This window comes from Lycium ferocissimum, chromosome 4, assembly GCF_029784015.1.
Source record: "Lycium ferocissimum isolate CSIRO_LF1 chromosome 4, AGI_CSIRO_Lferr_CH_V1, whole genome shotgun sequence".
NCBI lineage: Eukaryota > Viridiplantae > Streptophyta > Magnoliopsida > Solanales > Solanaceae > Lycium > Lycium ferocissimum.
In genome coordinates, this window is record NC_081345.1 from 10,190,989 (window position 1) to 10,216,071 (window position 25,083).

Below are 25,083 nucleotides of genomic sequence, written 5' to 3' on the forward strand. Positions count from 1 at the left end.
TTAGATATGTTGTAGCCTTAGAAGTCTACTTTCATACGAACCAAGCGGCTTGTCACTTTGATACTCCAACAGCAACGTACAATACCTTTCTCATAGGCGCGCAAATCTAAAAATCCTTAGTCGCAATCCTGTAAAAAAAAAAAAAGGAAGGGAGAAAGATGATAAAATACATGGGAGCCGCTAGCCCAACGTTTCAAATTGGCATTGAAGGATATCTTTGTCAATGGCATGATGCTTCAACCGAGCAGGATGGACGCCAGGGGGCGACGACACGACGCTTCAACTCACCAAGAATGATATTGAAAGAACTGTAAGAAATGAAAAAAGAATTGATGGCTTCAATTGGTAGAGGTGCACGCCTTATATAGATTTATTAAGGCAGTGAGATTTTTTTCAAAAAGAATGCAAATGTCCCTAATTGTATTTCTCGGAAAGCTCATCATTATTTGGTTATTGATTTGGTTTGTTATTTTTTCCAAATTACCATATAGGGAGAAATGAATTCAGAAGGAAAATAAAGGAAAATATCAATTCTATATTGCCAAAAATATATATATATATATATATAATTTTCCAAATCATGCAACATGATTTGAATAATTATGAGGAAGACAAAATCAAGAGTTACATAAGGCAAAGATCAATTTCATTATTTTTCTTCAAATCTGAAATGGTTGAATTGAATAATGTTATTTGTCATTTTGTCCCATTAGGGAAGGATCTATTTTCCATAGGAAGTTATAATACAATTTTGTTATTTGAATATTGATGAATAAAAATTGATGCAATAAACTCATCCTCAAAATTAAAGGAAGAGATTTGCGGATCTTTTGGTTCACAAAAAAAAAAAAAAAAAAAAAAAAAAAAAATCGAGCCATATTTCAAGAATGTCTTTGAAAACAAGTCTCAAAGAAGTTTTGTATGAAGACCACTTCATGGGTACTTCAAGTCTCGTCTACAATTTCGGCAAGCCTACACCTCGACAAGTCTTGAAGTAGGGGGCATCTGTAGACATCAAAATTTTAATTGAATTAATTCACACAAAATTTGGATTAAATTCTAAGTTATTGACACGTTGGCCAAGTCAAATTTTAGTTAATAAAGTCCGATTAATTATTTAAGTCAAAATTACACGACTTGAATGAAATCCAAATTGCATTTGGGTTAGTCCATTAAGTTGATAAGATAAGCCCAACCCATGTTCTTCAAGTCCAAGGCCCGTTAGAATTACTTGGAGACCAAAATACCCCCAAGCTCTTACTCACACCTATATGAAGGGGTCACACATCCCCTTTTAAAGACATCTTGAAATTGGCATAGCATCTTGACTAGAGGCAGAGGAGAGCAACGACATCTACATAAGTCTTCTCCAAAGGTCTTCACAAGAAAGAGAATTCGAGAGATGTCTTCCCTCAAGAACAAATCAAGTGCTGCTCAAAGTTTTTCCAAGATTCAATACATCAATAGAAATACATCCTTCAGTTGAGAAAGACGCTACATTGGCCCTCGAATCAAGGCAAACAACACGGAGATTGGAATTAAGGGATACACCTAGAGTTGTACTCACAAAATAATTAATAAAATGTTTTTTTTCTCATATTTATTTTGTGATTGCAATTATTTATTTTTTGCTAGCAAAATTTGTCGCGAACAAATACGGGTTAGAAACCCATTCAAATAACTCAAATCTTTATCAAATAACTTTAAATTTTAACCACAACTTCAAAAAGACATTCTCAACGAACCTCAATCATCAATTCGTCCAAAATTTCAACCAAGTACAAAACTCATGTGAGCTTTCAATCTTTTAAAAACTCCAAACAATAATTTTTTAATTTTTTACTTTAATTCACCCAACGTTATTTAAATCTGTGTTGATACGTAAATACCACTCTTAGTCAGTTTTTAAGTATTAAAACATGAAAATCATGATCACAAATTAAGAAAATATTGCCTTCTTCTTAAGCATTTCAAATTATATAAAAGATGAGCTAAATAGGGTAAGATTTAAAATATGGACTTATTTTAATTATAAGTTCAGGCCAAAGTGATTTAGAGGGTAAAATCTCAAACATAATATACTGTACTATCTATTTAATGCATGTTGCTAATTTTATGACCACGTGAATCAATAGATTAATTAGCCCAAGTCTTCTTTTGGCTGATTAAATTATCAAACCGCGCAATTAGGAAAATCTGGCTTCTTTTGCGCGCACAGTATGTTTATTGAAAGAGTTCAAGTAATATACGATTAGTTTAAACAATAAAGAGTTCAAGTAATATAAGATTAGTTTAAACAATTTTTGCATCATCTGGTCATCTTTACCACTATAGCAGATAGAGGTGATTTTAAGATTTTAAATACCACATTTTAAGAAATTTACATGTAGATATTTTTTTGAACAACTTGATTGAATAAAAAATTATTTACACTACAGTGTATAAAACTTAAACTCTAAGCAAAATTATTTGGTACCTAGGCGTGTATATATATATATATATATATATATATATATATATCTATTAGTTATGAATTTCAGGAGGGAAAAAATCATGGCTCCTTTAGGCAGCGATTACAGATTATCACTAAGTTAGCAGAATGCCAGAACAACAAGACTAAATCAACATAGAAAACTTAATTAGCTTTCGTTTATAGTTTTCCTTTTAAAGCAACCATAAGCTCTTCATGAGATTCTATCCTCATCTCCCTTGTTCCTTGTCTATAAAAGCCAGCTAACATTAAAACCCAACGAGTAGCCGTAGACAAAGTTATACCCTCCCCAGTATCAAAAAAGGAAAAACATAGACCAAGTTATACCTAAAGTATTTCAAGAAAGAGTGATTTCATGGATTTAGAAGGTACTAGTTTGAGGGTATGAATGTTTCCATGGTTGGCTCATGATCACATTTCCCCTTACTTGAACGTGGCCAAGAAACTTGTAGACAGTGGATTCTATGTTTACCTATGTTCTACACATATTAATCTCAATCTTATCAAGAAAAGGATCCCCCAAAAGTATACTCTTTTCAATTCAGCTAGGTGAACTCCATCTACCAAAATTGCCTGAGCTTCCTCCTAGTTACCATACTACTCACAGCCTCCCACTCCATCTCAACCCTACACTCAAATAAGCCCTCAAAATGTTAAAACTTGATTTGCTTCTCAATGATATAATTCAACGTTGGGCGGTAGGAATCGCCCATTCATACGACATTCCAACAATAATGCTCATGACTTGCGGTGTAGCTTCATTTTCCTACTTTTTACATTCAATCATAAAGCCAGGGATAGAATTCCCTTTTCCGTCTCTTTATTTAAGGAAGATTGAGCGAAAAAGATTTGAGGAAACGTTGGAAAACGACATTGAAGAGAAGCATCCTGATAATAAGGACGACCCTTCAGCTGAAGAAGTACTTGTGAGGCTGTGAATAAAATCATGTTGATGAATACCTCCAGGGAAATAGAAGCAAAGTGCATTGGTTATCTGACTGAATTGTGCTTTCCCCGAAATACAGGTAACAATTAGATTTGCAAGTGGTGAATAGAATATGTGGATGAATTTAATCTTTTGGTTAATATGGAATTTTAGTGGGTATACATATGTTTATGTGTATATATATGAATATGATATAACGTGAGCTATGGTAGATTTTGTAAGATAAAAATAATCATGAACTGAAAAGGACAAGCTAATCGAAGTATAGAATGAGCTCAATTTAGCGGAACTTCTCGGATCCGGACCAAAATACTTGAGGAAATCTTTATAACATTTGCTGATTACAATGTTGTGGAATGAGAAAAAAGCCAACCCCCAAAAGGAAAGGTTTGCCCTCTATTTATAGGTAATCCTTTATGGGCCCTCTAGTACAATGTTAAAAAGCCTTTCTAAAAACCCTAAAATGGATAAGGCCCAGCCGTACGGTCTGACACCCGTACTGTTGTCAGCGCAAATGGCGGAACAGTTTGGCGACGCGTGGCAGTACCATAACTGATTCTCCGGACCGAAAACCGGATAAGCTTATTTGGGATCGGATCTGCTGTGTCCGGTAAACACCCTCGATGTCGAAGCAAGGTTGATCATGCTCGTGCCCCTTTGGCCTATCTCTTACTCCGTTCATATCGGACACAAATTGGTCCGGTTTTTACCGTATACAGGTAGTCCCCACACTTTCCGGACCAGAGTTTCACCAAAGTGACGGGAAGTGGAAAAGACTCCCCCGGTGGCTTCCTTAATTAGTTCATTCTTATCTTCAAAATAAGCGGGAACTGTAACGTCCCCTCACGCCATGTCCTTCTGACTTCGGCCACGTGTCTCATTCCGAATGGCCAGCTTCGGTAACCGCCTCAGGTCACGTCGCTTCAAGTCACATCTCATTAATATTTCGAACACATGGCCTTTCTCAATTGGCTGGCCTCGGTATCCGCCATGGTAATTCGTCTATCTAAGAGAGTTACAGTCACCCTTTCACTTTTCAAATTTCACTTTCATCTTTTCTTATCTTCGTTTCTTCGCTTGATCTGATCCGTTATCTCAAATATCCATCATCTTTAATCACCAAACCTTCAAATCTTAACTCATCGGTTACGAGCCTTACTTTGTTCGGTATGTTTTTTGACCGAAGACTTATTGAATGATTCGCCAGCAAGGCTTATTTGTGCTTTGTGAATTCAGACGTCTCCGAATTACCTCGGGCATTTTCAGTCGAGGTCTTTAATTATTTGACCTTCTTTCGACTGTTTGTTTGTAGTGGACTAGGTCCGAGGCATGTTGTACTGTTTATTTGCCCTTTTGTCAATCTTATGACGGTAGTCCCCATTTGAGGCTGTTAGTAGAGTTGGGTTCGGTTTATTGTGATATTGTTGCCTTTGTCAATTTTTTGACGATAGTACCCGGTAGGGGGTTATTAAATAAGAAAACATATCCAAGACATACTTTTCAATAATACTATTTCATATCGCAAGTATTTGTACAAGATTTAAAGATTTTATCCTATCCCTTCTATTCTTGTCGTAGCAAATACTATTCAGGCATGATTCGTTTGATCGTTTGGCCCTTACATTGAAACCTAGTACAAAAGGTTCGGGCTTACACAGAACAAGAAACACAAATTGCTTCGATGAGCTCTTCTTCGGTCTTGATGTGGGTATAGTAGTCCCCTAGTGTTTGTCCGTGAAGTATGAGCGAGGAGACACTATCCAGTCCCCTGTGATTAATTAGACTCGGATTCATAGGCACTTAGGTTCGTCTCATAGGGTAACACGTTGTACTTGTTGCCTCTTTAAAAACCTTGCCGGAAAACCCACTTTCGGGATAAAACCAGGCTAAGGAAAAGAGTGCAACACGTGTTTTCAGACCTAGTTCTAATACTTTCAGAATTTATCTGGAAATGGCTTCTCATAAATAATATTTCTTCAAATGAGCCACGTTCCAGTTGTTGTGTAGCCGATGTCCGTCTACGGTTTCCAACTGATACGATCCCTTGCCCGTTATTCCGGTTACCTTATACGGCCCTTCCCAGTTCAAGCCCAATTTGCCACCATCGGGGTTCTTAGTGTGCAGCGTATTTTTCGGAGTACTAAGTCCCCAACTTGAAAATGTTGAAGGTTAGCCCTCCGGTTATAGTACCTCTCCATTCGCTGCTTTTGAGCCGCTAAACGGACCAACGTATTTTCGCATAGTTCTTTCGTTAAGTCAAGCTTTACGGCCATAGCCTCTTCGTTTGACCCGTTAGTGGCGTACCGGAACCGTAGACTCGGTTCACCAACTTTTACTGGGATTAGAGCCTTAGCCCCGTAGACTAATGAAAATGGCGTTTCTCCCGTGCTTGACTTTGACGTCATTCTGTAGGCCCATAATACCTCCGGTAACACTTCCTTCCATTCGTGCTTTGACGTCTCTAACCGTTTCCTTAAATTTTGAATTATGGTTTTGTTCGTGGATTCCGCCTGTCCATTTGCACTCGGGTGATACGGAGTTGACATAATTTTTTTGATCTTCAACCTTTCGAGGAAGTTATTTACTTTATTGCCAATGAACTGAGGACCGTTATCACAAGTTATCTTGATCGGGATGCTGAACCGACAAATGATATGATCCCATATGAAGTTAATAACCTCCTTCTCTCTAACTTTCTCAAAAGCCTGCGCTTCAACCCATTTCGAAAAGTAATCAGTCATAAATAAGATAAAACGAGCTTTACCTGGGGCCCATGGCAGAGGACCGACGATATCCATTCCCCACTTCATAAATGGCCAAGGGGACAAGACCGGGTGCAGTAACTCCCCTGGCTGGTGTATCATCGGTGCATGCTTTTGGCACCCATCACATTTACAGACAAAGCTTTTCGCGTCCTCCTCTATTCGGTTCCACTAATACCTGGCTCTGATGATCTTCCGAACCAAGGCTTCGGCACTGGAGTGGTTACCGCAGGTTCCTTCGTGGACTTCTCTCATCACGTAGTCCGTTTCTCCGGGTCCTAAGCATTTGGCCAGGGGATCGAAAAAAGACCGGCGATATAACTGATCGTCCACTAAATAGAATCGAGCCACTTTGGTTCGAAGAGACCTCGATTCTTTTGGGTCGTTTAGGAGTTTTCCATCGCGCAATTAGTCGATGTATTTGTTGCACCAATCCCATGTCAGACCCATTGCATTTATCTCGGTATGACCATTTTCCACTGCGAGTTCATCAATTGGATGACCGTGCCGGAATTGAACTCTTCTGCTTCAACCGATGAGCCTAAGTTGGCCAATGCATCTGCCTCATTGTTCTGCTCCCTCGGCACGTGTTGCATAGTCCATTCTTTAAACCGATGCAATATCACTTGAATTTTTTCCAAGTATCTTTGCATTCGCTCATCCTTGACCTCGAAGACGCCATTGACTTAGTTCATGACCAGGAGAGAATCAAATTTTGCTTCGATCACTTCGGCCCCCAAACTTCGAGCCAATTCTAAACCTACAATCATAGCCTCATACTCGGCTTCATTGTTAGTCAATTTTATAGTTCTGATTGATTATCTAATGACGTCACCGGCGGAGGCCTTAAGAACAATGCCCAATTCGAAACCTTTTAGGTTCGATGCCCCGTCTATATGTAGAGACCAGATACCCGAAGCCTTTTTCGAGGTTAACAAAAGCTCTTTCGCTACCTCGGGAATCATGGCGGGGGTACTGTCTGCTACAAAATCGACTAAGATTTGAGATTTAATAGTTGTTCTAGGCTTATACTCGATATCATATCCGCTATCTCTACGGTCCATTTGGTCAATCTACCCGATAACTCCGGCTTATGCATGACATTTTTAGCGGGTAAGTAGTTACTACACATATGGGATGGAATTGAAAGTAAGGATTTAGCTTTCTTGAAGCGCTTACCAATGCCAAAGCTAACTTTTCGAGGTGCGGATAATGGGTCTCCATATCTCCTAAGGTCTTACTCAAATAATAGATTGGAAATTGCGTACCTGCTTCTTCTCGGACCAAAACGCTGCTTACCGCCACCTCAGATACTGCTAGTTATAGAAATAGTTGTTCATCTGCCTTCAACGTGTGTAGCAAGGGCGGGCTGGACAGGTACCGCTTCAAATCTTGCAAGGCCTTTTGGCATTCCGGTGTCCAGACGAAGTCATTCTTCTTTCTTAGCAAGGAAAAGAAACAAAGGACTCTTTTCTGATGACCTCGAGATGAACCGGCTCAAAGCCGTTATCCTCTCGGTTAGTCTTTATACTACCTTGATATTGTTTACTACTTCGATGTCCTCAATGGCTTTGATTTTGTCCGGTTTAATTTCAATCCCTCGATTTGATACCATGAAACCCAAAAATTTGCCCGATCGAACACCGAAGGCACACTTTTTCGGGTTCAGCTTAATGCTGTATTTACGAAGTACATCAAAGGTATCCTGCAAATGTTTTAAATGTTCCTCTGTTTCCAGGGACTTGACTAGCATGTCATCAATATAAACTTTCATTGTATTCCCTATCTGTTCTTCGAACATTCTGTTAACTAGGCGTTGGTAAATTGCTCCGGCATTTTTAACCCAAATGGCATGACATTGTAACAATAAGTCCCATACCGGGTAATAAAAGAAGTTTTCTCTTGATCCTCCGGGCTCATCCGGATCTGGTTGTACCCGGAGTAGGCATCAAGAAAACTCAACATCTCAAGTCCGGCCGTCGCATCAATCATTCGATCGATGTGAGGCATGGGGAATGAATCCTTCGGGCATGCCTTGTTTAGATCGTTATAATCAACACACATTCTAAATTTATTACTTTTCTTCGGCACCACGACTACATTAGCTAGCCATTCCGAGTATTTTACCTCCCGGATAGAGCCTATTTTTAAAAGCTTTGTTACCTCATCCTTTACGAAGGCATGTTTTGACTCGTCCATTGGTCTCCTTTTCTACTTCACCGAGGTGAACTTTCTATCGAGGCTGAGCTTATGATTCGTTACTCAAAAGTGGCACACTTTGTCATGTCTATATGGGACCACGCAAAACAATCGACATTAGCTTGAAGAGTTTAATTAACTTGTTCCTGAGCTCCGAGGTTAACCCTGTGCCCAGGTATACCTTTTTGTCCGGTAGATGCAGGAACAAAATGATTTGCTCCAACTTCTCCACGGTAGATTTGGTTGCATCCGAGTCATCCGATAATACAAACGATCTAGGCACCCCGAAATCTTCTTCTTCAGTAGCTGGGTCCATTTCCTTCTGCTCCGCTTTTGAACCCGTATTCTTTAATTGCTATTTGGTGTCCTTGCCTTTGATTGATTCATCATCTTTTTGACCCAATTTCTTTGAAAAGAGGGGTGCTTCCTCGACCGCGAACATTTTCCTTACTGCGGGTTATTCATCTCAGATAGTTTTTATCCCTTCCGGGGTTGGGAACTTCAGCAACTGATGTAGTGTCAATGGTACTGCTCTCATGTTGTGAATCCATGGTCTGCCGACCAAAGCATTATACATCATATCTCCCTCGATGACGTAGAATACTGTCTGCTGTATGGTCATGTCAATGTTGATCGGTAAAGAAATTTAACCCTTCGTAGTCTAACTTGTCATATTAAACCCGCTGAGTACCCGAGCTACTGGATAATCTAGTCCAGTAACTTCAGTTGTTCCACCACTCTCCATCGGATAATGTTGGCTGAACTACCTGGGTCAATCAAAATATGTTTAACCTGTGATTTAAAAAAAAAAAGGATAGAAATTACCAATGCATCATTGTGCGGTTGAATGATTCCTTCCGCATCCTCGTTACTGAAGGAGATAGAGCCCTAGGGTACGTAGTCCCGGGTTCGCTTTTCTCATACAATTGAGACCTTTGTTCTTTTCATCACCAGTCCTCGTGGAGGATCTGTTCCCCCTATTATCATATTGATCACATGTTGAGGTTCCACGGGCTCGGTTCATTTATGATTCTCCCTTTCTTTGTAATGACTTTTGGCTCGTTCGCTCAGAAATTCTGGAAGGTGGCTATTTTTCAATAAACGAGCCACCTCCTCCCTTAATTGACGACAATCTTCAGTTCTGTGCCCATAAGTGTCACACCTCGGAAATTTCCCGTTAGTGTACAGTGAATAGACTAACAAAGGGCATGATGTATACGATGTTTTGATAAGTAAGGGATAGTCTGTAACGGTCCTAATTAAGATTTCTAAAGACATTCTAGGCAAGAGAGGAGAGTTGCTAAGGAAAATGAGTTATAAGTTGTGTGTCGGGCAAGAATTACGCGTATTGAGTTAATGACGATTTAATGATGCTTTGGGAAAGAGTTATAACGTCCCGTAGATTGATGTTGAAGTGTTAGACAAGTGTTAAGAAGGTTCCAAAAGGATTGGAGATTAAACGAAACGATGGAAGACGACTTCGGAAGAAGCGCAGTTGCACGACCACTTCCCGCGGTACCGTGTAACTTTGTACGAACTGTGGAAGGGTCCGTGAAACTCCCAGCAGAGTTGGTGGCTGGCTGGTGGTGAACCATGACCAGGTCCACGGACCGTGCAATATTCCACGGACCGTGAAAACGTCCGTAGAAGTCCCGTCGGGCTGGACAGGTTGTAAGTATAAATACATGTTCCCGCTTTCATTTTCTCATTCTTTCCACCTCTCCAATTCTCTCCAAACTTCTAGACTACTCCATACACCTTTTCAACATAAAAATCAAGGGAAACCAAGATCAAACACTAATAATTGAGGGGAATCAAGTATATGGAAGCTTGCTAGGGTTATGGGAGTTAGAAATTCCTTTGGAATTAAAGCAAGGGTTTTCTCCAAGTGAAACCACTCCAACCAAAGCCCGTTCCTACATATTCCAAGGTGAGTTTTATGATCATTTCATGCTGTTAAGAGTATTGTATGGTTGAGAAACTTGAATTATAGAGGAGGATAGAATGTGGGGGTTCAAATGTGGGCATAGTGTCATTGTTAAGCCATGGTTCGAAATAAATCATTGATAGGGATGTGTTATGATTATAAATAGATCATAAATGGTATGTAGAACATGGAATGAGTAGTATATGTGAAGAAACATGATAGTGGACGAAGATCATGATTTTGGGGAATTGAGGGGAAATCGTGAAATGTGAATAATATAGACGGATGATGATTGTTGCTTACGATATCGTGATTGTTGTTATGAACGTTTGGGAGTTGGTTTAGAATATGGGAAAAGTCGTATAAACAAACGAAATGATGTCCAATTTTCCCTAGCTTTAGTAAGCACGTTCTTATAATTATTTAGCTAACGTCGATACAAATCCTCTTGAAGGTAGAACGTGTGCATTAAGGGACGGCGAGCAAGTGATAGAATTAAACGATAAAGGTATGTAAGGCTATCCCCTTTTCTTTCAAAGGCATGATCCCTATGTTTTTATTCCATATACGACATCCATAATATTTTTTTACTCCTAAAAATGTCAGAAGTCCTCAGTTTCTAAAGAATCTTACGATGACTCCAATCCTAGAGATTTTCAAGTTTAAGTTTCTAGATGATTTCATGACGTGACTGAGCGAGCTATAAAGCATATGGCCTCAGCTTATGTCTGAGTGAGATATATAACATATGGCCTTAGTTTATGTCATGGACCATTCAAGGTGAGACCTAACGGTGATGATGATGCCATAATGCACTCGGAGGCTTACGACCTTACGTCACTCCGATAAAGCACACCTTTATTTGGACTCTCATGTATGCTACGTATATTATATGTATATATGATATGTATATGTATATAGGGGATATGGGAAAAGGTGAGGCGCTATAGACGCATAGCCACGATCGGTTCGGTATCTTATGATATCATCCCGGACGCGGGCTATATGGGTAATGGATCGGGTCGTTCGTTCCGCGGCAAAATATATTGATATAGGATGATATATGTATCGGGCTGCACGTTCCGCAGCAATACGTGACATGATGCTATTTTAAGAGTATGCATGCATGACTCCGCCTTAAGAGGGAAGCAGTCACCGGTTATCTCCTTATCCTTATTTTATCTTCTTGTTCCCTTGATCATTTGTGATGCATGCCTTAAATACTCGATGCATTGCTCGTACCGACATCCTTTTCTTTTTGGATCTTTGTGCTCATGCCCGGTGGTAGACGGAGACGACCCAGCTTCCTAGGAGCCAGACCAGCTTGTACCAGAGCACTTTCATAGACCGGAGGTGCCGATCTTGACATATTCTTTTGTGTATATATTAGGATATGGTGGGGTCCTGTCCCATCTTCATGACTTCAGAGTTTCAGTTAGAGGCTCGTAGATACTCATGTGTAGGTAGTGGATGTTATATGACCCTCATTGTATATTCCGTATATTATTCTTTTGCTGCCATGAGGGCTTGTATATATATATATGTGTGCGTATGCGCTTTATGGAGTTTGCATGTGTACAGGTTAAGATGATAGTAGTATGATATGTGGTGCTCGGTAGTCGGCTTCGGTTGCCCGTCATGGCCCACTAGGCGGGTCGTGACAAAAGTGGTATCAGAGCAGTTGCGTCCTAGGGTGTGTCTATGAGCCGTGTCTAGTAAAGTCTTGTTTATGGGTGTGAAGCGCGCCACACTATAAACGAGAGGCTGCGGGGCATTTAGGAATAATAACCGTCTTTCTTTTCCTAGATCGTGCGATAGAGCCATAATGTAAGATTTCCTCCATTCTAATTCTGCGTTATGATTTCAGCAATGCCGACAAGAAAGAAGAAAATTCGCACACTATTAAATGCCACCGGGGAAGGCACTAGCCGAGAGCCTCCAGCTGAGTTGGGACATAGCGAGGCTCAGAGTGCTACTCCTTCGCATGCTACTCCCATTCCTATTCCTCCCGCAGCAGCGGAGCATGAGAGGGCCCCAACTTCTTCCCCTACTGCTCCAAATCAGGACTTATGGGATGCCGTTCAATTGCTAACTCAGTTAGTTGCCGCGCAGGCTCAGCGGCAGAGTGCAGGTCCAAGTGATAGGGTGACTAGTGCCCGAGCCCGTGATTTCATGAGCTTAAATCCTCCAGAATTTTTGGGTCGAAATCACAAAGACCACGATTCGGGGCTTTATTGATGAGGTATTGAGGACATTGAGAATTATTCATGCTTTTGATACCGAGTCCGTGGAGTTGGCTTCATATAAACTCCGGGACGTAGCTGTTTTATGGTATAACAATTGGATTTCTTCAAGAGGGGAAAATGCACCTCCCCTAAAATGACAGGAGTTTGTGGATGCCTTTATTCGGCATTATTTGCCACCTGAGGTTCGTTGGGCTCGCGCCGATAGATTCCTGAATCTTAAGCAAAGGAATATGAGTGCCCGGAAATATAGTCTTCGGTTCAATTCATTGGATAGATATGCTCCGGCCATGATAGCAGACATGGGAGACAGGGTACACCGATTTGTGAGAGGCTTAGGGTCACACTTATTTAAAGATTGTTTGACAGCTTCACTACTGGAAGGGATAGATATCTCGCGCATTCAAGCGCATGCCCCGGAAGAACGACAAAGAACCGCATAGACAGAGCGAGATACGGATAGGGGACACGGTAAAAGGACTAGATCAGCGGGTACTAGCAGTGAGTACAGAGGAGGCTCGGGGCAGCAATATTCCAGCTATTCAGGCCAGTCTGCATCTAGTGCACCTTCTCGATTTGCGGGCCAAAAGTTTGATCGTCCTATTTATTCTGGGCCGAGTCAAGGTTCGGGAGCTTCAGGTTCCCAGTATCGTGGTGATTCTAGTCAGAGGAGACCGCCGGTACCATGGTGCAGTCAATGCGGTAAGCTACATTCGGGTCAGTGTCACCGAGGCTCGGATGCTTGTTATGCATGTGGTCGGGTTGGCCACATGATGCGCGATTGCCCATTGACGAGCGGCCGAGATGAGGCCCAGCCTACAGGTTCAGCAGCAGGCTCTTTGTCGTTCGTGCGCCCGTGCAGGCGTGCTTCTCGAGGTTTCGGTGGGCCGTGGCGAGGGGTGAGAGGAGGAGCCTCTCTAGTTCGGCCCCGAGAACCATATCTATGCACTAACCGGACGACGGGATCTGGAGACCTCTCCCGACGTGGTGACAGGTATATTGACTGTTATACCCCATTTTAACCGGAGTTAAAATAGTTTACAACATCCCGGTAATTCCGGGGTTAATTAAAGTACAGGAGTCGCCACCTAACTATTTATGGTGAATTAGGGCACCTAAAGTTAATTAAAGTAATTATCTAAAGTTAACTTTAAAAGTCTGCGAAACTTGAGATTCTAGGTAAGGGTTCAATTAGTCTAAAGGGAAGGTATTAGGCACCCTTTAAGACCCATTAACAATGGTTAACCGACCGGACTTATGATTAGTTAGGCTAAGTGTAAATATAGTGTTATAGAAAAGAAAATAGCTTTATAAGCATTGCTAAAGTTATAAATAAAATATAATAATGTTATTTAAAATAAGACTTGTAGAAAATATGATAGTTTGCATATAAGTAATAGCTTTTAAGAGAAGACTTAGCGATTTGAACCTTTTGATAAAATTATGTCATATGGATATGGTGACGTGAAAATCTAAACTTATCTTTATAAATAGGATGCTAAAGAAGTGAGTTTCTTTCTTTTTCTTTATTTAACCAATTTCGCTAAAAATATGTATACTTGGGTAAATCTTGAAAATTGTTTATAGAGTATATTTGAGTTCATATTTCGCATATCGTTGACGTTTAAATCTTCTAAGATAGTAAAAGTGAATCATGATTCTTTTAACTCAAAATATATGGTCATGCTATTTGAAAATCCATTATTCTAAAATAAATATTATAGACTATGAATCATTTCAACATGAAAAGAGGAATGAAATCTATGGGGCTAATTGAGGGGTTTCTCTTTTAAATTAACTACCCATCATACTAATCTACTAGTTCTACTAAGGTTCACCTTAATCTAAGCAAATAAAACAAGTAAAGTGTTAGTCATGTAATTACAAATTAAATGCACAAAGTAAAATAAAATGGAGGAGTAAATGATTTAAAGCGGCTTGTGTTCCCATTGTAAGAATATGTAAATAACATCAAGTATGGGCCTCGGCCCGAATTTTATCTTCAAACAACTTGGGCCAATAATTAGAGGATTTTGTTGGGCTTTTAGCCCAACACCGAATGCGGAGGAGGACGAATCCCTTGGGACTCGTAACTGCGATGGTCGTGCAAGAAAAAAAAAGAAAAGGATTAGTATATAATCGGTGAATAAGTATTAAAATACATACAATATAAACATATTTTAGACATGGAATCAAGTAAGTCCAAGTTACATATGTACTACCGTTATATATTAAAATATACTTAATCCAACAAACATTAAAAACCCGGTCGATTTCGAAATGGACACTTCGACGGTATATGAACATAAGGCTCCTAAAATGATTGCCCGCAAGATTAAGTCACTTACAATGTTTTAAGGTTCGATATCCCTTTTTAAGCCAAAACCCTATATGCTACATCTAAGCTCCAATTGAATACGGGATATATGTCTATATGATGCTAACCATAGAAGATCGATATACACATATTTCACACATAGGCACCATCCCGATCTAAAGGTGCTTTCCTTCGAATGAATGTAACCAAGTATAGGGAATAAGCTATCCTATATGATTAAAAAGAAGCCGAAGAATGTAAACACGAATGCATGTTCGAGAAAACAACATCAACAAAATGGCACGGAATTTGTATGTTATCCCAAAAGGTATGATGAAGTCTCAAAACCAAAGGACAAATAGGCATATAAAATCCCCATTTTAACTTATGCCATACAAATATTCAAATCCAATGGGAAAACGAAAGGGTAAAGGTGATACCATTAAATAAGGTCTTACTTAGTATGTTTTAGGACTAAACCAACTCAAAGACTTAGGATGAAATAAAAATTCAAAGCCACAGAGTTCATTAAATATCTCAAACATATGACAACTCTTTATGTGCAAATAAGTGATTAGACATTCTTAGACTTTTATATAAACGATTAATCCTCAAAAAAAAGGTAGATGGACATGACTATATTTGGACAACACACACAAGGGCGCTTTTGATTAATTATCACCATATAGAACACAAGACATATAAGGACATAGAAACAATTACACAAGCCCCTTTGGATTTAATTAAATCACGAGATGATGCATTCATGAGTCACATAGAGACATCAAACAAGTACCTGAAAGAATATTGACAAGATAATCCTAGCATTTGTAGATTAAATAAAACACCTACAATAGTCTAAACCTAGATTAATCAACATGCTTGACATCTATTACTTCATCAAAAGACTTAGTAAATACATAAATATTAACTCGATATTAACCATTAAACAACCCTTTAATATATTTAAAACTTCATACTGGCCACATTAAACAATTTCATACCATTTCAAAATGTTTTAATGAGACCTACAAACTTAAGCATTTTTTCAAAACCCTATTAATGGTGATACAAATGCGTTAGTAGTAAAAGTTAAGACATGTATTACACTCAATAGAACAAGGATCAAACGACATTCACAAACAACAAAGGGGATCACAAGGTTACATGAATATTTATTGTAAATTTAGGCTAACACACATAAATATCAAGTCAAGTGAGATAAAATTAAAATGAATTGATTCGAGAGTATACCGATTTTAAACACAAAGTCATCTCGATGAGAACTGGGACGATGGCTAAACTAACCTCGAATCTACTCTCTCGTTATGAAACTATCAACCAAACTCGACTCAAAAAATTAAAATGAACTTCACGAACCTCTAAATACTTTTGCCGAGAGACTAAAATTAAAATAAGACGTGTATATATAGATCTATGACTTTAAACGCACAACTTTTTAAGACAAACAAACATTATTAAAAAGGGTCAAACTAACTAAAACAAAGGTTGATTCCGCTAAATTACTAAAATCCAAAAAAAAAAACATGTGTAACATATCAACTTTTTATACTAAATTTTAAACTACCTAACGAAGGATTGTTTACCTTCTTCGATTGCGTTGAACTAGGCTCGAACCTATATTCGGATATTCAAATCCCGTTCGAAATGGACCCGAAAGTCTTGTATGAGAAAATGTTCAAGAAACGTTTTTTTCTCAAATCGTATAAAACCGAGGTTTAGAGATAAAAAATCAAAAATCCTTTTCGTTGAAGGACACAAAATCGATTTGATTATTTACACTAAAATGGGAATTCGAAATTTTCAAGTCGTTTGTTGAATTTGATGATTTTGGTCGAAAATGGAAAAGGAGATTTAGAACTTGTCAACGAAAAGGAAGAAACTAAATTAAAGTACAAGTTGCGTTGGTCATTTTCTTGTATGGAAAATGGTGAGGAATGTTTCATGTCTTATGATTTTGATATATGAGAGTCAAACCTTTTCCAAAATGAGGATAAAGCCAAGCTGGGTCGAAAAGATTCAGGAGAGAGAGAGAGATGAGAGAGGGGTGAGGAGAGAGAGATTGCGAAAATGGGGTGGCGAGAGCGCAACCGGTGGTCGTACAAGCTTGTTTTTTTACCAGAAGTGAGAAAGAGATGAAGAGAAAGAGGAATTAGGTAGAGGTGGGGTCGGTGAGGAAGAGAATGAATTAGGTATAGGAAATGACGACGGGCCGGGTCGGGTCGAAGAAGTGGGTATCGAGGGAAAAGGTTTTGTGGGCTTTAATTGGGCGTTTGGGCTACTATTCTTGGCCCAAAATTGGGCAAACTTCATCGTTTTGGGCCAAATTGTCAATATAATGACCAACTTGTTCATTCCTCCAATTTTCTTATTATTTCTCTTGGCCTTCTAACTTAATAACTAGTACAATATATATTATGTGAAGATAAATAGTAATTAGTATGTAAAAATTAAAGGATTTAATAAAGTAAAATTAATTTAACGAGTACAAATCCCAAAAAAATGAAACGATGACGAACCATTTAAAATTTGTAATAAAGTAATACTAGTAATAGAAAATAGTAAAAATGAAAGTAATGATATTAATAAAATAAAAAATAGTAGTGAAAATAAAGTATTTAGCTCGTTAATAAATTTAAAAGCCCAAGGAAATAAATTAGAATAAAGGAGGGACAAAATTGGGTGTCAACAGATGCCCCTCTTCGACCGGAGACGATGTAAGAGTTTTCGGGCGAAGAAGTTGACGTAGTAGCCAATTTTGTTCCGACCAAACATATGTGAACTTGGAAGAACTTGAGAAATATGGGTTAGGAGAAAGATTGGTGGAAAATATTATGGGATGGAAAAGAATTATGATTTTGAAAAGATATTGGACTAGTTGCCTACATATACTCGGGTTAAAGATTGTGAGAATGTTCGAGAAAGTTGTATGTTTATAGTTCCTAAATAAATGGACGCAACACACCTATAAGTAGGACTCTACTAGGTACGATGCGATATTTTTTTTGCCCCCGAGTGTTGAATTATGGTGAGACTGGGATATAAAAGGCTTGCAAGATTTGAAAGGAGTTGGTTGAGTAGAGTTTTAGCGATGGATATGAAAGAGAAATTAACCTACGTATCACGTGTTTGTGGACGCAGGCGGAGTTGAGTTCGAGAGTAGATCCGTGACCTTTGCTTGTGAGTTTGATATTCCTCTTCAGCAAATTTGCCCAGTTCACTGCGTAAGATAAAGTTCACGTTGTCTTGTGTCTCGTGTAGATTGTATTTTGGAGACTTGTCAAAGCGAAATTCATGTCAAAATCGGTAATAATCCGGGTAAAGTTGAAAATGTAAAATTTATAATATGTAAAAATGTAATAATATGAAGAGTGAAGATGAAGCCGTGTGGCTTATAATGAGGTCGTGTGTCCAAATGTTGTCTCTGGTTGTTTTCAGGGACTTGAATGAATGTGTGATGTGTATCTGTTAAAGATGTAATAATATCTCCGTTGTATTTGATTTTAATGATAATAATAAAGTCTCCGGTTTGTCTTCGGGACTTGATGGTAAATAATGTCTGTGGAATTTTAAGGTAAAGTCGTCAAAGTAGGTAAAGTGGATGGTAAAGTAAAGTAATAAAGTAGAAAGTAAAGTAAAAGTGTAGCCGTTTGGCTTATGCAGATGAAGCTGTGTAGCCATGTGATGTCTCCGGTTGTCTTCGGGGACTTGATGAATGATTTTCGTAAAGTCCGGAGTAAAAACATTTAAAGTAGATAAAGTGAATGATGTCTTCGGTTGTCTTCGAAGACTTATATGATAATATTCCCGTAAATATATATATATAAAGTCGTAAAGTGGATGATGTCTCCGGTTGTCTTCGGAGGCTTTGATGTAGATTTTTCGTAAAGTCGGGTAAAGTTCCCGTAAAGTGGATGATGATGTCTCCGGTTGTCTTCGGAGACTTGATGATAATTCTGTAAAGTTCGGGGTAAAGTCGTTAAAGTTGGTAAAGTGAATGATAAAGTAGAGAGTAAAGTCATAGTGTAGGAGGTAAAGTGGTTAAAGTAGAGGTTGCAAATGTAAGATGTAGATCTTCTGATATAATCGAATGATGTTCCTTGGGATTTCGTTATCTTCGGAGACTTGATGAAAATTCTAGATTCTGTAAGTTCGGGGTAAAGTGGTTAAAGTTGGTAAAGTAAATGATAAGAATGTAGATTCTGTAAAGTTCGGGATAAAGTCCATAAAGTATTAAAATTGGTAAATGATAAAGTAGAGAGGGAAAATAATATGTCGCCGTTTGGCTAATAATGTTGATGGTATCTTCGATGTAATGACACGTAATCTGATTTAATTCGTCTTCATCTCGACAACCTACAAAACAGGTATACTTGTTAATAAAGTCATAAAGTTGTTATGATAAAAATAAAAGTAAGATAAGTTGGAAATAAAGTCGTTTGGCTTTTAAGGCACGAAGCCATAATGAGCCAAAATGATGTTTTCGGCCGTTGACTGATATACTTGACTGTTAGTCTCGTGGTCTTTTGTTCCTGCACTCAAAGAAAAATTCTTAGTTTGGGAGGGGAAAGTTGATTCGTGTTGACTCGAAGCTTGACGTTGTTGGCGCTCCATTCGTCTTGTTTGTTTGGATCTTGTGATCTCCGTTCAAGCCTCGGTAGATGAACAGTAGTGAAACAATTGAAAGAAAGTATTTCATTTGAAAGGTAGGTATGTATGTATAAGGAAATGTAACTATATGTATATAAGTTGTGAAATATATATATATGTAAATGTATGTGTGTAAGGAAAGATATATATGTAAATATACGTATATAAGTTGTAATATTTACGCTCAACTTTAGATTGTGACACTCCCAGAACAATTGAAAAGTCATTTGTCTATAATACTTCCTATCTGGTAGCCTTAATCTTGTCGATGTCCAACTCTTCCCTTGTCTAATCTTTCAAAATATGCCCCAGTTTTGTCCTCGTAAGATTACACTAGACTTATGTTGTGGTGTGACCGAACCTTATATAGGTTGCCTACGTATCCCGCCAAAGGAATCAGGTCAGAACGTAGTTCGTAAGGTACATAGAATGTGGTTTAAAGTTTTCTAATAAAGGGACCGAACCCGATATGGATTGCCTACGTATCCCACCAAGGGAATCAGGTCGGCGTAGTTCTGTTATATAAATGGTAAAAGTTTGTTGGCTTTCTACCTAAATATGTTTGACCTGTATGTTGATAGTCTACGAATCCCGCCGAGGGAATCAGGCCATTTGTAGTTCTCCTTGTATAAGGATTTTTGGATTTTCTGTTATAATGCAACCGAACCCTATGTGGGCTGCCTACGTATCCCACCACGGGAATCAGGTCAGCGTAGTTCGTAAGTGTATTAAAGGAAAGGTTGCAAACTAGGTTTCTAACCTAATGTCGTCCTTTGATTTTCTTGATTTGAATAACCCTTTCGTGTTTACGTGTCGTATCCATTGGCTATTTAAATTTCTTCTAAGTGGAATCTTGTCTTGTCCTCTAATTTCTTTGTTATTCTCTCGAGACGTATGTTGTCTATTTGTTTATGTCACATTCATAGAGTTGGCAGATTTTTATAAATAAAGTAGAAAATAACAATAATAGATGATTGAGGAAAAATCAGAAATGCATTCATAGTTTTTGCAATTTAAGCTCTCAAAAGATGAGGCGAAACAACAAAAGTTTTAGGGCACAATTTAAGCCTCAATTTTAAAATTGTGCTATCTCAAAAGTTCACTACATGTTCAAATCTACCAAGACTCCCGGCGAACCAGGGACGGAGTACAAGTCCAATTCTTTAGAGTTTCTCCTGGTTCGGCACCCCAGATGGTCGGTGTCTCGGTGTTGTAAGTAGTTGTAGTAGCAATCTTCGTTGGTGCTTGTCTTTGGATTGTTCCCACGGGGGCGACAAAGGTTGATGGCGTGATGGCTTCTTTCACGTCTCCATCGTCCTCAACAGTGATCATGTTCACGTTGGCATTTTCATGAGTAGGTAGAGGGTTGTTTTCCACGTTGGGCCGAGCTCCAGTAAGTTGGATTGCTCCTTCCTTAATCAAGGCTTCGATTTTGTTTTTGAGCCCATAGCAATCCTCAGTGTCGTGCCCAGCGACTCCAGAATGGTAAGCACAGCGCTTGGAACCATCAAACCATCTTGGAATAGGATCGAAAATTTTCCTTCAATCGGTTGTATCACGCCTGCTGCTTTCAATCTTTCGAACAATTGAGCCAAGGGTTCAGCGAACCGAGTGTAATTACGGGTATTTTTGATGTCAGTGTTTGGACGAGTTTTGGGTGTAGCATGTGGTCGATTTTGGTAAGTAGGAGCTTGAACAGGTTGATATGGACGTGGGTTTTGATGTGGAGGTGCTCGGGGTTGGTAGTAATTTGCTTGGGTATTGTAGACAGGGTAAGGAGATAGTGGAGTTTGGTAAGGTTCAACGTAATGGTAAGGGTAGAAAGGCGGTTGTGGATGGTTAAAGTATGTAGTGGCTTGGCTCGGCTTATGTCCTTGGACATTCATGACTGCAGCAGCATCTTCTTTCTTCTTTTTAAGCCCACTGATAGAACCAGATTGAATGGCTTTGTTTACAGCTTGCAAAGCGTAAGATCCTGAATTTTCCCAGATTTGATTCCTTCTTCCAAGGCTTCACCCATTCGGACAACTTCTGTGAATTTTTGTCCCATCATACCTATTATTTTCTCATAAAATATGCCGGCCTGGCATTCAATGAAGGTGGCAGTCATTTCTCTGTCATTCATCGGGGGTTGAACCCTAGCTGCTTCTGACCTCCAACGTAGTGCATACTCGCGGAACGACTCAGTTGACTTCTTGGTTAACTTAGTCATATAGACTCTGTCTGGTGTGATGTCAGTGTTGAAACTGAATCGGTCCATAAAGTCTTGGGCCATGTCACTCCAACCACGCCATTTACGGACGTCCTGTTGTGTATACCAATTAAGGGCCTCACCAGATAAGCTTCTGATGAATAGCTTCATCCTTATGTTCTGATCTCTACCTACTCCAACCAATTTGTCACAATAAGCCCTTAAGTGTGTATGGGGATCGCCAGTTCCATTGAAAGTATCAAATTTCGGCGGTTTGTAGCCTACAGGTAAGTCAACATCAAGCTGAACGCACAGATCCTCGTATTCTACACTCTTAGTTCCCCTAGCAACTTGAAGGTTTCTCATTGCTTCTTTGAGGCTTGTGGATCTCTTTTAGCAACATATCGTACGCCCTTGCTTTTGCCTCTTTTCCCATTTCCTCGTATTGATCTACTTCGGGTGGAACTCGACCGTTCTTTGGGTTGGTATAGGCTTGTGTTTCCGCTGCATATACCGGAGGAACATATTGTGCGTTAGGAGTGACAAAATGTGCCCCTTGTATATGCTGGGTTGGATAAGTTTGGACAGTGGGAGTGTTTTGGACTGGAGGTGGTGTGTTATAAGCGGTGTTTGTAGGTAGTTGGTTTGGTGGGTTTAGAGGAGTAGTTGTAGGTAACGAAATATAAGGAGTGTGAACTTGTGATTGATTTGGTGGGTTGACGGGTGGTGGATTAGGAGTAGCGTAGGTATTGTAGGTAGGTGGTTGATTTTGTGGAGGAGTATAGACGGATGATGGATTTGGTGGAGGAAAGTTGTTGTTGGTGGGTGCATTATTTTGTGGAGGAAAGTGTTCAGGGACTGGAGATTCAAGTGATGGAAAACGAGGTGGATTTGGTGCGACAGTTCTAGGTTCAGGAGGTGGACTTTGGAGTGTAACGGATAAATTGGTCAGGTCCCTAACCCGATTTAGTTCGCCACGTAGGTCCTCGATCTCTTGAGTCACGCGGGCGATATGTTCGTCATGTTGAATAGTAGTTCTGTGTTCAGAAGTCTCAGGGGGATCACTAGAGATCACGATGTTTTCCAAACCAGTTGAAATGGATGCGGCTGGATCGGACATGATAATTTCTTTTCCTTGCACGACCCAGGTACGTCGAGGTAACGATGACGTTTTTGACCTTGTGCGGTAAGGATGGTCGGCCAGCTCGAGTGTCAACACGAATCAACTCTTTGGGAATAAACATAAAATAAAGAAAAACATAAACAATGCAAATGATGTTAATTTTATGATCACATAAAATCAAGCAAGTTATGTAGCAAATAAGTTACCAAGTAAAGTCAAACAAGTCGTCACACGAATATATCAAACAATAACGCGTCCTAATATGCATGTGACCTCTTTGTGCCAGAGGTAGGCCTAACGTTTGTTTGAAGGGTAAAGTGTGCCATAATATGTCATCCCATTGCTTTGATTAATTAAACAAATTATATTTCCCAAAATAAAGTACAAAAGTATTGTAACATTATTACATATCAAATGAATACAACATAAAGTATTTCCTAATCTAAATAAATAAATACAATTTCCTATGTCTAAATGTACAGCTCCATTTTGTGGTGTCCTTGGTCTTCGTCGATTGTGGATCACGGACATGCAAATTCATACCTGTCACAGAAACGTTAGTCATTCCCTTCCTCCTAAAGTTTAATTAATTAAAGCCAATAGTCAATATTTAGGCACCGTTACCTTCAAACATGCACATAAGTATGATTTAGTGTCACTTGGGGTCGTGAACCCACTTGGACGTTTGGGTAAAGTCATCTAATGGGTTTAATACACCAAGGGTATTAAACCTCCTAGGTTATGAAATGTATGCTCCTAATAACGGATGTTGGTTTAGCTCTATCTTAGGCTGACTAAGAGTTGGTTTACTAGACACAAGGTTCCCCCAAGTGGACAACTCGGGAGTGGAAAGTCCGTGGCTGTCGACTGCACCGCCGATCGACTAAATCCACAAGATCAATCCGACTAAAAGGTGTTTTAGTAGTGCACGGCCGCGAACCGCGAAACCGTTTTAAGTGTGTGAATTTGTGTGAATTTTTCAGGAGTGGAGGAAAATGATACGGAATGACAGTTTATCAAAACAGTAACATTTAAACAGTTTATATCAAACAAGCAATTAATAGCACGTAAAAAACAGTCAATAACAATAAAAATTAAAATAAGCACACAAAACCTAATTAAAACTAAGTCTGTTATGGTTAGAACCTAAGTAAGTTCCCAGCAGAGTCGCCAAGCTGTTATACCCCATTTTAACCGGAGTCAAAATAGTTTACAATATCCCGAATTCCTATTTATTTAAAGTTTAGAGTCGCCACCTAATTATTTATGGTGAATTAGGGCACCTAAAGTTAATTAAAGTAATTATCTAAAGTTAACTTTAAAAGTCTGCGAAACTTGAGATTCTAGGTAAGGGTTCAATTAGTCTAAAGGGAAGGTATTAGGCATCCTTTAAGACCCATTAACAATGGTTAACCGACCGAACTTATGATTAGTTAGGCTAAGTGTAAATATAGTGTTATAGAAAAGAAAATAGCTTTATAAGTATTGCTAAAGTTATAAATAAAATATAATAATGTTATTTAAAATAAGACTTGTAGAAAATATGATAGTTTGCATATAAGTAATAGCTTTTAAGAGAAGACTTAGCAGATTTGAACCTTTTGATAAAATTATGTCATATGGATATGGTGACGTAGAAAATCTAAACTTATCTTTATAAATAGGATGCTAAAGAAGTGAGTTTCTTTCTTTTTCTTTATTTAACCAATTTCGGCTAAAAATATGTATACTTGGGTAAATCTTGAAAATTGTTTATAGAGTATATTTGAGTTCATATTTCGCATATCAGTGACGTCTTAAATCTTCTAAGATAGTAAAAGTAAATCATGATTCTTTTAACTCAAAATATATGGTCATGCTATTTTGAAAATCCATTATTCTAAAATAAATATTATAGACTATGAATCATTTCAACATGAAAAGAGGAATGAAATCTAAGGGGCTAATTGCTGGTTTCTCTTTCAAATTAACTACCCATCATACTAACCTACTAATTCTGCTATGGTTCACCTTAATCTAAGCAAATAAAACAAGTAAAGTGTTAGTCATGTAATTACAAATTAAATGCACAAAGTAAAATAAAATGGAGGAGTAAATGGTTAAAGGGGCTCAGCCCATTGTAAGGCTATTGCCGTTCGCCGCCATCGTTATGGGCCTCGGCCCGAAATTTTATCTTCGGCTGCGGGTGGACTGACTCGATAGGAGGATTTTGT

General features: G+C 38.8%; 1 pseudogene; it reads left to right on the forward strand.

Annotated features, from left to right (window-relative positions):
• Positions 1-2,937: 2,937 nt before the first annotated feature.
• Positions 2,938-25,083, forward strand: part of LOC132051530 (beta-D-glucosyl crocetin beta-1,6-glucosyltransferase-like) — a 37,753-nt pseudogene continuing 15,607 nt past the window's right edge.